The 12659-nt window shown below is 53.8% G+C and overlaps 1 protein-coding gene across 2 annotated transcripts in view; it reads left to right on the forward strand.

Moving 5' to 3' along the window:
• Nucleotides 1-246: 246 nt before the first annotated feature.
• The window catches only part of SPOP (speckle type BTB/POZ protein), a 38168-nt gene continuing 25755 nt past the window's right edge, over nucleotides 247-12659 (forward strand). The window contains exon 1 of one of the 2 annotated variants that reach the window (XM_068166480.1): nucleotides 247-309. The gene's annotated coding sequence lies outside the window, so the exon portion shown is untranslated. Of the gene's footprint in view, nucleotides 310-1061; nucleotides 1216-12659 lie in introns of those variants that run through there. The other variant, XM_068166479.1, reaches the window with a different exon arrangement.

Raw genomic sequence — 12659 nt, forward strand, 5'->3', positions numbered from 1 at the left:
AGCAGAGGCCAGCACTCGCCGTGAGGGGAGCGCCGCGCCGTGAGGGCAGCGCCGTGAGGGGAGGGCAGCGCCGTGAGGGCAGCGCCGTGAGGGCAGCGCAGCCCCAGCCCTTCCCGCCCTTTTTCCCCAACTCTGCCTCCCTCGCACCCTCTCCATCCCCGCGCATGCACAGCGCCCCTCGGAGCTTCGCTCCGCCCCCTCGCCGGTGACGTCGCCGGGGGGGCGGGCGCTGCGCGGAGCCCGGATGTGGCAGTTTAGGGCAGTGTGAGGAGCCCGCAAGGGGACAGCAGGCAGCGGTGTCCTTCTCAGGTGAGGAGGGAGGGGCCGTGCGGGGGCAAAAAGACGCCAAAAAAAAAAAAAGGACTTGGGAGAGGACTGGAAACCTCCACAGGGACGGGGGGAAGGTAGTGTCGTCGCCGTCTCTCCCTCCACACAGACACACACGCCGTGCTTTGGTGCGTGTGGGGCAGCTCTCTGTGCCTGCGGCGGCCCTGCCGCACGGCTGGAAAGTGAGAGAACCGCACGGGCTTACCCCCACCCCCCCCCGCGCTTTCCCCCTTCCCTGCCTCCCTCCGCCGAGCTGTTTAAATGGCACTGCGACAGGAGTAGCCCTTTGCCAAATAGTGAGCTGTCACACTTGAGGGGACCCCGAGGCACACGGCGCAGGCTCGGCCGCGCTGCCAGATCCTGAGCCTGCCGCCGGGGGAAGCGGCCGGGCGGGGTCTGGAGGCGGGGCTGGCTGTGTCGGCGCATGCGCAGACGGGAAGCGAGGAGCGAGGGCTTGGGGCCGAGTGGTGCGCTGTGCGCGTGCGCAGTGGCGGCGCCGAGGGGGGAAGGCCGAGGCGACGGCGTCGGGGGCGCTGCGCGCATGCGCGGGCGGGAGGGGAGCGCTGGGAACGGCCATATCCTGCCCCTTCGGCAGCTCGGCGCCTGCGCACTGCGCTGCTGCGGGGACCTGCGGAATAATGAGCCGCTGCCTCGGCTTGGGGGGAGTCGGAGGAGGAAGACATGCTGCCAAATAGTGATCTCCAGCTGCTGGTGTTCTCCTAGGGGGGCTGGTTGCGGAGTGTGAGGGGAGGGGGGGGGGGCGGCCGGCAGAGTCCCAGGGTGCGATCCCCACCCACCTCACCTGCTTGGGATAAGGTTTCTGGGGCTGCCTGCCAGGCCTCGGAGCAGGGCTTCCTCCGGAGGTAGAGGCACTCGTGGGGCCAGGAGGTAAGAGATGAGGGGAAGGGGGCAGCAGTTGAGAGGGGAAAGAGGGATCGGGAGCTGGGCCGGGGGTGTGTGTGGGGGGGGAAGCAGGGCCTGCGGGGAGGGGGAGAGGTGCGGCGGGGCACAGCTGGGGGAAGGCCTGGCGAAGGGCTTGCTGGAGATCCTCAGGCAGGGGGAGAGGTTCAGCGGGGTGCCAGGAGCTGAGTGAGGAGGAGACACGAGTGGGAGAAAGGAAATGCCGGGCTGGAGTGGGGCACGCTGAGGTGACTAACAGCACAGCCCAGGCAGGGCTGGCAGGCTGCAGCTTCCCCCTGCGGGGCACATCGCTGTAGCAGGAGGGAGCTCGGCTCCCCCTCGGGATCAGCCCCCGGGGAGCCTGGGACCACCGCTGCTGTGTGTCTGAGCCGTGTCTCGGGCCTGTGGCGGTGTCTGAAGGAAGTGGTGCATCATCCTGCAGCACGGGCGGCAGGAGAACTCCCTGGCACGGGTAAATGTGTCACCGAGGCAGTCCGGGAGCAGAGCGCTGCTGCTCGCCACGGCCCCTGGTCGGTGCTAGCTGGCCCGACCCAACACAGCATAGGATGCCCACGGTGTTTGCCAAGCTGCTGTGAAGCGGGCTTGGCCCTTTGGTTGTTTTCCCTGGCAGGGGTTTTGAGAGGGGAGGGGGGGAGAGGGGAAAATACCAGCCTGGAGCGTGATTTGTTGTCGTTGGCCTGCAACTCAGCCTGGCTAAACGTGTTTGCAGTTGTGATTCTGGAGCATCCTTGTGACATAGTCGGAAGGAAGGCTTCTCCTGTCAGTCCCTGTCCTCTGCCTGAAGAGTTCTGAGCGCTTGTGGCAGGGGTGGCTTCTTGTGAGGGCTTGTGAGAGCCTGAAGAGTTGGATCATGACAGATAAAACAAACCTTTTTGCTTAGGGATGTATCTATATATCTAATATATCTAGATAGACACTTAGAGATGGATACCCAGATAGACACTTAGAGATAGATACCTAGATAGATACTTAGAGATAGACAGATAGATAGATACTTATAGATAGATAGATACCTAGATAGATACTGATTGATAGGTACCTATACAGATACCTTGATAGATAGGTGCCTATACAGATACCTTGATAGATAGGTGCCTATACAGATACCTTGAATGATAGATACCTATACAGATACCTTGATAGATAGATACCTATACAGATACCTTGATAGATAGATACCTATACAGATACCTTGATAGATAGATACCTATACAGATACCTTGATAGATAGATACCTATACAGATACCTTGATAGATAGATACCTATACAGATACTTTGATAGATAGGTACCTATACAGATACCTTGATAGATAGGTACCTATACAGATACCTTGATAGATAGGTGCCTATACAGGTACCTTGATTGATAGATAGGTGCCTATACAGGTACCTTGATTGATAGGTGCCTATACAGGTACCTTGATTGATAGGTGCCTATACAGGTACCTTGATTGATAGGTGCCTATACAGGTACCTTGATTGATAGGTGCCTGTACAGATACCTTGATTGATCGGTGCCTATACAGGTACCTTGATTGATACTTAGATACCTATATAGATACCAGGCTGGATGAGGCTCTGGGCAGCCTGCTCTAGTGTGGGGTGTCCCTACCCATGGCAGGGGGGTTGGAACTAGCTGATCCTTGTGGTCCCTTCCAATCCTGACTGATACTCTGATACTTACAGATAGATACCTCTATAGATATCTACATCTAAGTACATATCTGTATAGATCCCTAAATCAGTGAAGCAAAACATCCAACTGACTTCATTCTGCTCCAGTGACATTTCCTAACCAGATCTCCCCCCTCCCTGGGATGGTTTGGTTTCATTGTGTCCCTTGGTTTGGCCTCACCTGAACCAAAAAGAGAGGTGTTTGTCTTCATGATGCTTTGTGGTGGATGAGTATCAAGATCAGGACGACCTGAGAGCAGGACTGGGTTGTAAGTTGCTGTCCTGTCACTCTATCAGTAGAGGACAGCAGGACAGACCTGGGCCTCCCATAACACTGCAGGAAGTGCTGTCAAGTTGGATACCCTGATTTACTTGATGATAGCTCCCACTGTTAGGAGCTAATCGTGTTCCCCCTCCAGGGTCTGTGCATCGATCCAGCTCAAGGAGGGAGTTAAGATGGGAGGGGGTTTGGGTTGGACACGTGGGTCAGGGTGAGCAGCACCGTGGCTGCTCGTGCAGATCCCAGTGGAGCACTGGGGATTGCTGTTTCTTGTGTCACTGGTCTCACGATTTGCTGATGTTTGGAGGTGGTGGAGGTCCCAGGATGATAATATTAGGTTGATTAGACCTGGTGAACATTGCCAACAGTTCCAGTCACTGGAGTCTTCTCTCAGCGAGTTTCCACTGAGCCAGCCTGACCAGTGTGGGGGGAGGAGGTTTGGTGGTAATCTCTGAACTGCAGCTCAGCCTCCAGACCTAGCATTAGGTAGGTGCTGGGAGCAAGAGTTTTGTTGCCCTGTATGATTTTTCCAGTCCACAATGAGAAGGACTTAGCAGCTTTATTCTTGGCACACCCTTCTGCTCAGCCTTGCCCTCCTGGGGCTTCCCCTTCCCCTCTTCCACTGCCTGGCTCGCTGTGGGCCTGTGAGCTGGCAATCACCTGCTTCACTTCTTCCTGCACATTCAAACTGGGCACCAAGCTGGGCAGGATCTCTGTTTCTCATCTGATCAGGAGCTGTTGCTGTGTTATTGATTGCATTCCTAGCTCCACACTTGGAAGTAACCCCTGTCATTTGGTAAAATTCCTTCTCTCCTCCCAGCTCTGGCTTGATTCCTTCCCCCCCCTGCACAGTTGGAGTATTATGTAAGATCTTGCTGTGTGCCTCCATCCTCTGACTGCTGTTTCCTACTCAGCCCAGAGAGGAAATGCAACAAAAATGTGTTGGAAAAAAACAAACCCCAAACAAAACCCCCAAAAACCTCCCAACAGCACAAAACCAAAGCTCCCTCCCCCCCCCCAAAGCCTTTACTTGAGTGTGTTGCTTCTTGATTCTGAGCTGCTCCTGCTTTATTTGTACTTGGTACTGCTAGAGACCTCTTGAATGAAGCCTGTGTCCCAAGTGCTAGAAACACAGGGTTCATAGAGTGGTTTGGATTGGAAGGGACCTTAAAAGATCCTCCAGCTCCAGCCCCCTGCCATGGGCAGGGGCACCTCCCACCAGCCCAGGTTGCTCAAGGCATCTAAGTTCTAGAAACACAGGGTTCATAGAGTGGTTTGGATTGGAAGGGACCTTAAAAGATCCTCCAGCTCCAACCCCTGCCATGTGCAGGGGCACCTCCCACCAGCCCAGGTTGCTCAAGGCATCCACAACCCCCATGGGCTTGGGCCAGCTAACATCAGATCATAGCATTTGTCCCCTTGAGGAAGCACAGAAGCTGCTGTTGGTCAGAAGGTGCTTCTGTAAATGCATTAGAACTTCCATCTCTTGGCTTCGTGCTCTGAAGTGGCCCTGGCCTGAACTCTGTAGCAGTGTTTTGGAAGGAAGGAGTTGAGAGATTCTGGAAGGCTCTTCCTCTTGCATAGCTGAGAACTGAAGACAATCCCCAGCACAGCTGCAGTGTCATTTGTGGTTTGTTTTCTTGGTTTGCTTTATTTCCTCCCCATTTTCAGGGCTGAAGAAGAGGCAGAGCCAGTGGCTCTGTAGCAAATGCCCAGATGAGACCTGGGGAGTTCACTTAACCCTGGGAGTAAGCTGTTTGGCTGCAGGCAGGGGCTGCCCTGTTGCATTCTGTGAGGTGCAGCTGGGCCTTGCAGCTCTGGGGGGTTTAGACATCTGTAGAGTTTACCCAGTCAGGACTCCAGGAAGGATTGAACACTCCAACACTACTCCTTAGTGGAAAATGCTGGTTTGGCCATTGATATAGTAGAAGGCAGTAGGACACTGGGGACTTTAGGTGCTCTGGCTAGAGAAAATAGTGTTGGAAATGTCATGTGGAGATCTCAGTTCAGCTTTTCTTGGCCTGTGTTGCAGATGATGTTCACAGGCCAATGGATTCATAGAATGGTTTGGGCTGGGGGGACCTGAAGGAGCCAGGTTGGTGCTGGTCTCTTCTCCCCAGTGACAGGATGAGAAGCAGCAGCCTCCAGTTGCACCAGGGGAGGTTTAGGTTGGCTATGATGAAACTTTCTGCCCCAAGAGAGTTGTCAAGGCCTAGAACAGGCTGCCAAAGGCAGTGGTGGAGTCCTGAGCCCTGTAGGGGTGGAAAGCTGTGTAGATGTGGTGCTGAGGGATGTGATTTAGCAGAGGCCTTGGCAGTGTTGTGTTAATGGTTGGGCTCAGTATTCTTGGAGGTCTCTTCCAGCCTGAACCATTCTGTTGTTCCACAGCAGCTTGTCTCTAGCAGCAGGAGTTTGCTTGTGGGAGGCTTCCCAAGGCTGACTTCTTCAGCTTAGATTTTAAAGGTAGGGAGGCCTCACTTCTCTTCCCTTGAGCACAACTCCTTTTCTAGCTTGGGTTTGGAATTGTGGATTTGCCTTTGTGTCTGAAAGAAAAGCTCAGCTGCCAGCCCTGGTTTGAGAGACACTCTTGGAGCAGTGAGAGTGGAGAGCAGGTGGAGACAAACACCCTGAGTCTGCTGGAGTTGCTCTATAGCAGTGCAGAGAGGCTGCCTGGCTGCCTCCCAAGAGCTGCTGCATAAAGAGGCAGGAGCAGACACTGACTGCATCCATGGAAAAGTTTTCAGTTGACATGGCTAGAGTCCTGCCTGCAGATTAACTGTGTTGGCTGGGAGAGAATGGTGGTGTGGCCTTTCCCCCTCCAAGTCTCCATCTGATTGTGAAGACCTCACACAGCATCTGCCTTGGATGCACAGAGGACAGGCTGAGAATCCCAGACTTGCAGATCTGCTGCCTCCCAATACCTGAAGGCATCCTCCAGGCAGGCTGCAGAGGGACTCTCCTGGAGGGTGTCTAGAGACAGGCCAAGGGGGAATGGTTTGAAGCTGCGCCCCAGGGATCAGTGCTGGGCCCCAGCCTGTTCAATATCTTCATGATGATCTGGATGAGGGGATTGAGTCAGGCATCAGCAAGTTTGCAGATGACACCAAACTGGGAGCAGATGTTGGTCAGTTAGAGGGCAGAAGGGCTCTGCAGAGGGACCTTGCCAGGCTGGGCAGATGGGCAGAGGCCAACAGGATGGCATTCAACAAGTCCAAGTGCCAGGGGCTGCACTTTGGCCACAGCAACCCCAGGCAGTGCTACAGGCTGGGGGCAGAGTGGCTGAGAGCAGCCAGGCAGAGAGGGACCTGGGGGTGCTGATTGACAGCTGCCTGAACATGAGCCAGCAGTGTGCCCAGGGGGCCAAGAAGGCCAAGGGCATCCTGGCCTGCATCAGGAGCAGTGTGGCCAGCAGGAGCAGGGAAGTCATTGTGCCCCTGGACTCTGCATTGGTTAGGCCACACCTTGAGAACTGTGTCCAGTTCTGGGCTCCTCAGTTTAAGAAGGACATCGAGAGACTTGAAGGTGTCCAGAGAAGGGCAACAGAGCTGGGGAGGGGTCTGGAGCACAGCCCTGGGAGGAGAGGCTGAGGGAGCTGGGGTTGCTTAGCCTGCAGAAGAGGAGGCTCAGGGGAGACCTCCTTGCTCTCTGCAACTCCCTGCAGGGAGGTTGGAGCCAGGTGGGGGTTGGTCTCTTCTGCCAGGCAAGCAGCAGCAGAACAAGAGGACACAGTCTCAAGCTGTGCCAGGGGAGGTTTAGGCTGGAGGTGAGGAGAAAGTTCTTCCCAGAGAGAGTTGTTAGGCACCAGGGAGGTGGTGCAGTCCCCATCCCTGGAGGTGTTCAAGAGGGGATTGGATGTGGCACTTGGAGCCATGGTCTGGTCATGAGGTCTGTGGTGCCAGGTTGGACTTGATGATCTTTGAGGTCTCTTCCAAGCTTGGTGACACTGTGAGAGCAGGGTTAGGCTGGAGCTTAGGGAGAATTTTTGCAGTCTGAGTGTGGTGAGACTCTGCAATAGGCTGCCCAGGGAAGTTATGGAGGCCTCCTCCCTGGAGGTCTTCAAGGCCAGGCTGGATGAGGCCTTGAGCAACCTGGACTAGAGGGAGGTGTCCCTGCCCGTGGCAGGGAGGTTGAAGTAGAAGATCTCTGAGGTCCCTTCCAACCTAAAGCACTGATTCTATGAAATGCCACCACTCTGCCTGTGCCTTCATTTCCTCAGCTCAGTGTTTGTACCAGCATGTGGCCTCAGCCAGCTGTGCTTACAGAGCACACGGATCTGAGCGACTGGTTTCTTAGAAGCACTTGTGGGCAGTCAAGGAAATTCAGAGAAGAGTCTTTCACTGCTGCAGTGGAGACTTTCATCACATTTCCTGTTAGCTTGTGATGTTGGTCATGCTTCTTCCTGGAGAGAAGAGCAACTTGTCTGAGTGAAGAGTCTGATCTAGTGTGAGGTGTCCCTGCCCATGGCAGGGGGGTTGGAGCTGGCTGATCCTTGAGGTCCCTTCCAGCCCTGACAGTTCTGTGAGTCCAGGGGTCCTGAAAATGGCCCTCAGGTGTCCTGCTCTTGCCTTGCAGACCTCTCTGCTCTCAAGCAAGTCAAGTGGCTGCCATCTAAGTTTTATACCATCCCATTTTTAATCAGGCAGCAGGAGCACAACCATTGCAGTGGGTTATGTTCAGCTGGAGCCTGGGAATCTTCTGCAGTGTACCTGGGCTAGGGGGATGCCAAGCTTGCCAGCCCTGGGGTAAAAGCTGGAGTGCTGCTCAGGAGTAAAGATTTAGAGCTTGTGTGACTCACAGCAGGTTCTTGGCAAGCAGGACATGGATAATATTGCCCTGTGGCTTAGTGAGTGCTGTTATGGATGGGGAAGGGAGCTGGGAGATTTCTAAACCAGAGAATGGGTTGGGTTGGAAGGGACCTTCAAGATCACCCAGTGCTAACCCTTCTGCCATGGGCAGGGGCACCTCCTACTAGAACAGGTTGCTCAAGACCCCATCCAGCCTGGCTTTGAGCACTTCCACAGCTGGAGCCTCCAGAACTTCTCTGGGCAACCTGTTCCAGTGCCTCACCACCCTCATGGGGCAGGAGTTTCCTCCTAATGTTGAGTCTCAGGCCAGCTTCTTCCATCTGGAAGCCATCACCCCTCAGCCTGTCACTCCATGCCTTTATCAGAAGTCCCTCTCCAGCCATCTGGGCATGGCAGGAGACCTGTCCAGAAGTCAGTGCCTGAATCTCCATGAGTACCTGGTGAGATAAAGGGACCCTGCCCATGGCAGGGGGGTTGGAACTAGATGATCCTTGTGGTCCCTTCCAACCCTGAATGAAACTATGAAACTATGAAACTAATCCACTTCCCAGAGTCCTGGAAGAACAGGAGGAGGTTAATCTAAAGAAATCAAAGGCACCAAGAGCTGGGTTTGGGTTTTTTCCTGTGAGGCTGGAGAAAATCATGGAGATGGTTGTGGAGAGATTTGTTGGTGTTAAAGGGGACTAGAGGTAGGGATCTGCTGGGAGGGGTTGGTGTCAAAATCTGCTGGGAGGGGTTGATGTCAAAAGGGACTAAAGGTAGGGATCTGCTGGGAGGTTTGGGTGTCAAAAGGGGACTGAAGGTAGGGATCTGCTGGGAGGTGTTGGTGTCAAAATCTGCTGGGAGGTGTTGGTGTCAAAAGGGGACTAAAGGTAGGGATCTGCTGGGAGGTGTTGGTGTCAAAAGGGACTAGAGGTAGGGATCTGCTGGGAGGTTTGGGTGTCAAAAGGGGACTAAAGGTAGGGATCTGCTGGGAGGTTTGGGTGTCAAAAGGGGATTAACTGTAGGGATCTGCTGGGAGTTTTCCAGCTACTTTTCCATCTCACTCTTGATTTCCCCCCCCCAAGAGTCAGCAAGCTCCTTATGCCACCAACAGCTTAGAATGGATAACTAAAATGAAAAGTCAGCAAGTCAGCTCCTTGTGTCCAAGCTGCTTCCTTTGAGATCTCTCTCTCTCTATATATATATATTTGATCATTTATAACCCAAACTGCAGCCTCAGAAGCAGTGATCAGAGTGCACCTTGCTGCCCTGCTTCCCACTCTGCCTGCTCCCACCAGGCACTTACTGATGCCCCTGGCCCTGTGGTTGTTCCTGTTGGCCAAACCCATATTGAAAGAGGGCCATCTCTCAACTTCACTGCAGTTTTTCCTCTGCTCTTTGTCTTCTTACATCAATAATCTTGGCCTTGGATGGTCAGGCTATTCAAATGAGGGTGTAGGCGAGCCCCAGAATTGGGTTAGGCTCAGGAGTGTGATTTATGGGCAAGCTGTGATGGATTTTTTTATGGGGGTTTGGCTGAATGTTAAGGGGGAGGGAGGTTATTAAAGTGGTGCCAGCAAAAATCCCTCAAGTTGGTGTGAGGTTTGCAGGGGACAGGCAGCTGCTGGGCTTGCAGGGAAGTCTTGATGGGCTAGAAGTGGAAGTTGGTTGCAATATGACTCCCTGCCCCTTCCACTCCTTAGTCCTTCTCATGTTGATATATGAGAAGGTCAGGGGAAAGACTAAAGAAAGTAACAGGGCCCCCAAAATGACCTTAAAGATCATCTAGTTCCAGCCCCTGCCACAGGCAGGGACACCTTCCACTGGAGCAGGTTGCTCAAGGCCTCCTCCAGCTTCCCTTTGGACACTGCCAAGCCTGGAGCCTCTGCAGCTTCTTTGGGAACCTGTTCCAGTGCCTCACCACCCTCCTGGGGAAGAATTTCTTCCTAATGGCCAATCTAAATGGAGCTTCTTCCACTTTGAAGCCCTCACCCCTCAGCCTGTCACTCTGTGCCTTCCTAGCAAGTCCCTTCCCAGTTTCCCTGTAGCCCCCCTCAGGTACTGGAAGGCTGCTTTAAGGTTCTCCCAGGACCCTTCTCCTTTCTAGGCTGAGCAACCCCAACTTCCTCAGCCTATCTTCACAGCAGAGGTGCTGCTGATCATCTTCCTGCCCCACTCTGGACCTGCTCTAACAGTTCCATGGCCTCCTTGTGTTGGGGGCTCCAGAGCTGGACACAGTGCTCCAGGTACTGGAGCTCCAGGTTGCACTTTCAGCTCCAGTTGGTTGCTACAAGCCCTTGGAGGTATTAACCCATGGTGGCAACGTGGAAAATGTAATGTGGGGGCTACCAGATGTTTGTGAGCTAGCTGAGAGGCTCTGGAGGGGATTTGCAGTCCTGGTGGTTTGCTGGGGGTCAGCTCTGCAATGCCATTTGAGTGCTTTAAGGAGGGCCTGGGACCAGGTCTCTCTGCAGTGGGCTGGAAAATGCAGCTGCTTCATTTTCAGTTGTCACTCATTGACTGAGCAGACACTGTGCCACTTGGGCTTTTTGGGCTTCCAGTGATTTTCAAGCCCCCAGGAATCTGGTGGGACTTTGGAGGTGTGAGATGTTTGCTAGCAGTGTGCAGCTCTGACAAGAGAACAATCTGCAGAGAGGAGGGGGGGAAAGGTAAACAAATCCCTGCTGCTGCCAGCCTGCTGCCTGAGGTAGAGGCTTCCCTAGGACAGCAGGATGTTTTGTGGGAGACAGCAGCTCTCCTGGCACTGGCTTTTCATTTGGAAGATGACTTGAGTGCAGGGCAAGTACAAAATATTTGGCTTGAAGAGGGGGGGAAAAAGCCAACCCCACCAAAAATCACTGAAGTGGGCACTGAGTAACCTGGCAAGTGGCAGCTAACAATTCACACTCCAAGGGGAAAGTGAAGCTGTGAAACACTTCTGTGATTTGCCTGTGAAGGAGAATCTGAGCTCAAAGAGTTCCCAGGCAAGAGCAAAACACTTTCTTTTCAAGACTTAAGATCCTGTGTGAGCCAGGAGGCTCTGTCAGGACAAGTGCTGTCAGGACAGGTTTAGTTAGCCAGGAGGTGTTGGCTGAGAGGTTGGACTTGATCATCTCTGAGGTCTTTTCCAACCTGCTTGATTCTATGATTTCTGGGGGGCCAGAACTGGTGTGTTTGTCCTGAGGGGCCTGGAGCAGCTCTGTGAGGGGGAAAGGCTGAGAGCCCCTGGGGCTGAGAGCCTGGAGAAGAGCAGCCCCAGAGGGAATCTGCTCAATGCTCAGCAGGAGCTAAAGGTTGGGGGGGCAAAGAGCCTGGGGTCAGACTGCTCAGTGGTGCCTGGGGATAGGACAAGAGGCAACAAGGGGCACAGACTGGAAGCCAGGAGGTTCCACCTGAGAAACTCCTTTGGTGTGAGGAGTGATGAGACACTGGAACAGGCTGGCCAGGGAGGTTGCAGATGCTCCCTGCCCTGGAGGTGTTGAAGGCCAGGTTGGATGATGCCTTGAGCAGCATGCTCCTGGTGGAAGGTGTCCATGGCCATGGCAGGAGGGTTGGAACTGGGTGACCTTGAAGATCCCTTCCAACCTAACCCAGTCTATGATTCCAGGTTCTCTCTTGTCTGTGTCTCCCCAGTGAGAAGCTGTAGGTCCTGGTAAGGATCTTCCCCTGGCTGCCAGCTGGTTCCTGTTCTCTCTGCCATCACTGGGTTGTTTTTCCAGTCTGTCCTCTTCTCTCCTGAGTGAGGGCTGGAAGTGAAGCCCCATGTGTGACCTTCAGCTCAGCAGTTTTGGAGGCACTCAGCAGGGTATAGGTTAGGTTAAGGCTCCTTTAGTGTTGGCTTTGAGAGCACAGAGGGTAGAGGAAGGTGCAGTGCTCACACTCCTGGCCTTTAAAGAGGCTTCAGGCTTAATTCCTCATCTGCTTTTGGGGCATAACTTATTCTTCCCTCTAATTGAGGTGCAGTTAAGTCTGTAGGTACCTCTCTTGTGCTACTCCTTTAGAGTTTGGTGGTTTGCTGCTGCTTGTAGAACTGTTCCCATTTCCTTCTTCCAGAGAGGCAATCCTCTCTGGTGAGCCAGGCTTCCTTTCCAGGGGGAGGCTCAATTTCACCTCCCTTAAGTGGTGAATTCTAACCTTAAGCCTGGTTCTATTGGTACAGGCTTGGTGCAGCCTCCTCTCTAGCAGTGTGCTAATCATTAGGCAGCTGTGGGTAACTTCTGTGCCTGGTTTGCAGCCTGCTTTTGGAGCAGGGCAAGGTCTCCTGCCAGGCAGGAGCCAGTGCAGTGAGTGCCCCTTGGCAGTCAGCAGGGGCTCTGTGAGAGCTTTGCCCATCATTGCTTGCTTCTCTGGGCTACCACGGGGGAAGAGAGTTTTCCACCTGTTTAATGTGCACCTTGAAATCCCCAAACTTCCTCATTTTAATTCACCCCCTAATCAGGGAGCCTTAATTCCCCTTTGCCCTTTCCCTTGACTTGCCTTTCCTTGTTTTCCTTCTCCTGCTCTTGTCTCTGCACAGAGCAGCACATTCAAACCTCCCATTGTCCTTTCTGAGGCTTTGAAGAAGGCAGGAAGATAATGGTCTTTTCCTGTGCTTCCATATCTCAGCCTCTTGTTTTATTGCTCCAATTATCTTTGTCCTGCTCCTTCTTCTCCCAGCTTTGTGCTGTTC

Source organism: Melanerpes formicivorus, unplaced genomic scaffold, assembly GCF_026170545.1.
Source record: "Melanerpes formicivorus ecotype bairdi unplaced genomic scaffold, bMelFor1.0.p_v2 SCAF_100, whole genome shotgun sequence".
In the NCBI taxonomy this organism is placed as follows: domain Eukaryota; kingdom Metazoa; phylum Chordata; class Aves; order Piciformes; family Picidae; genus Melanerpes; species Melanerpes formicivorus.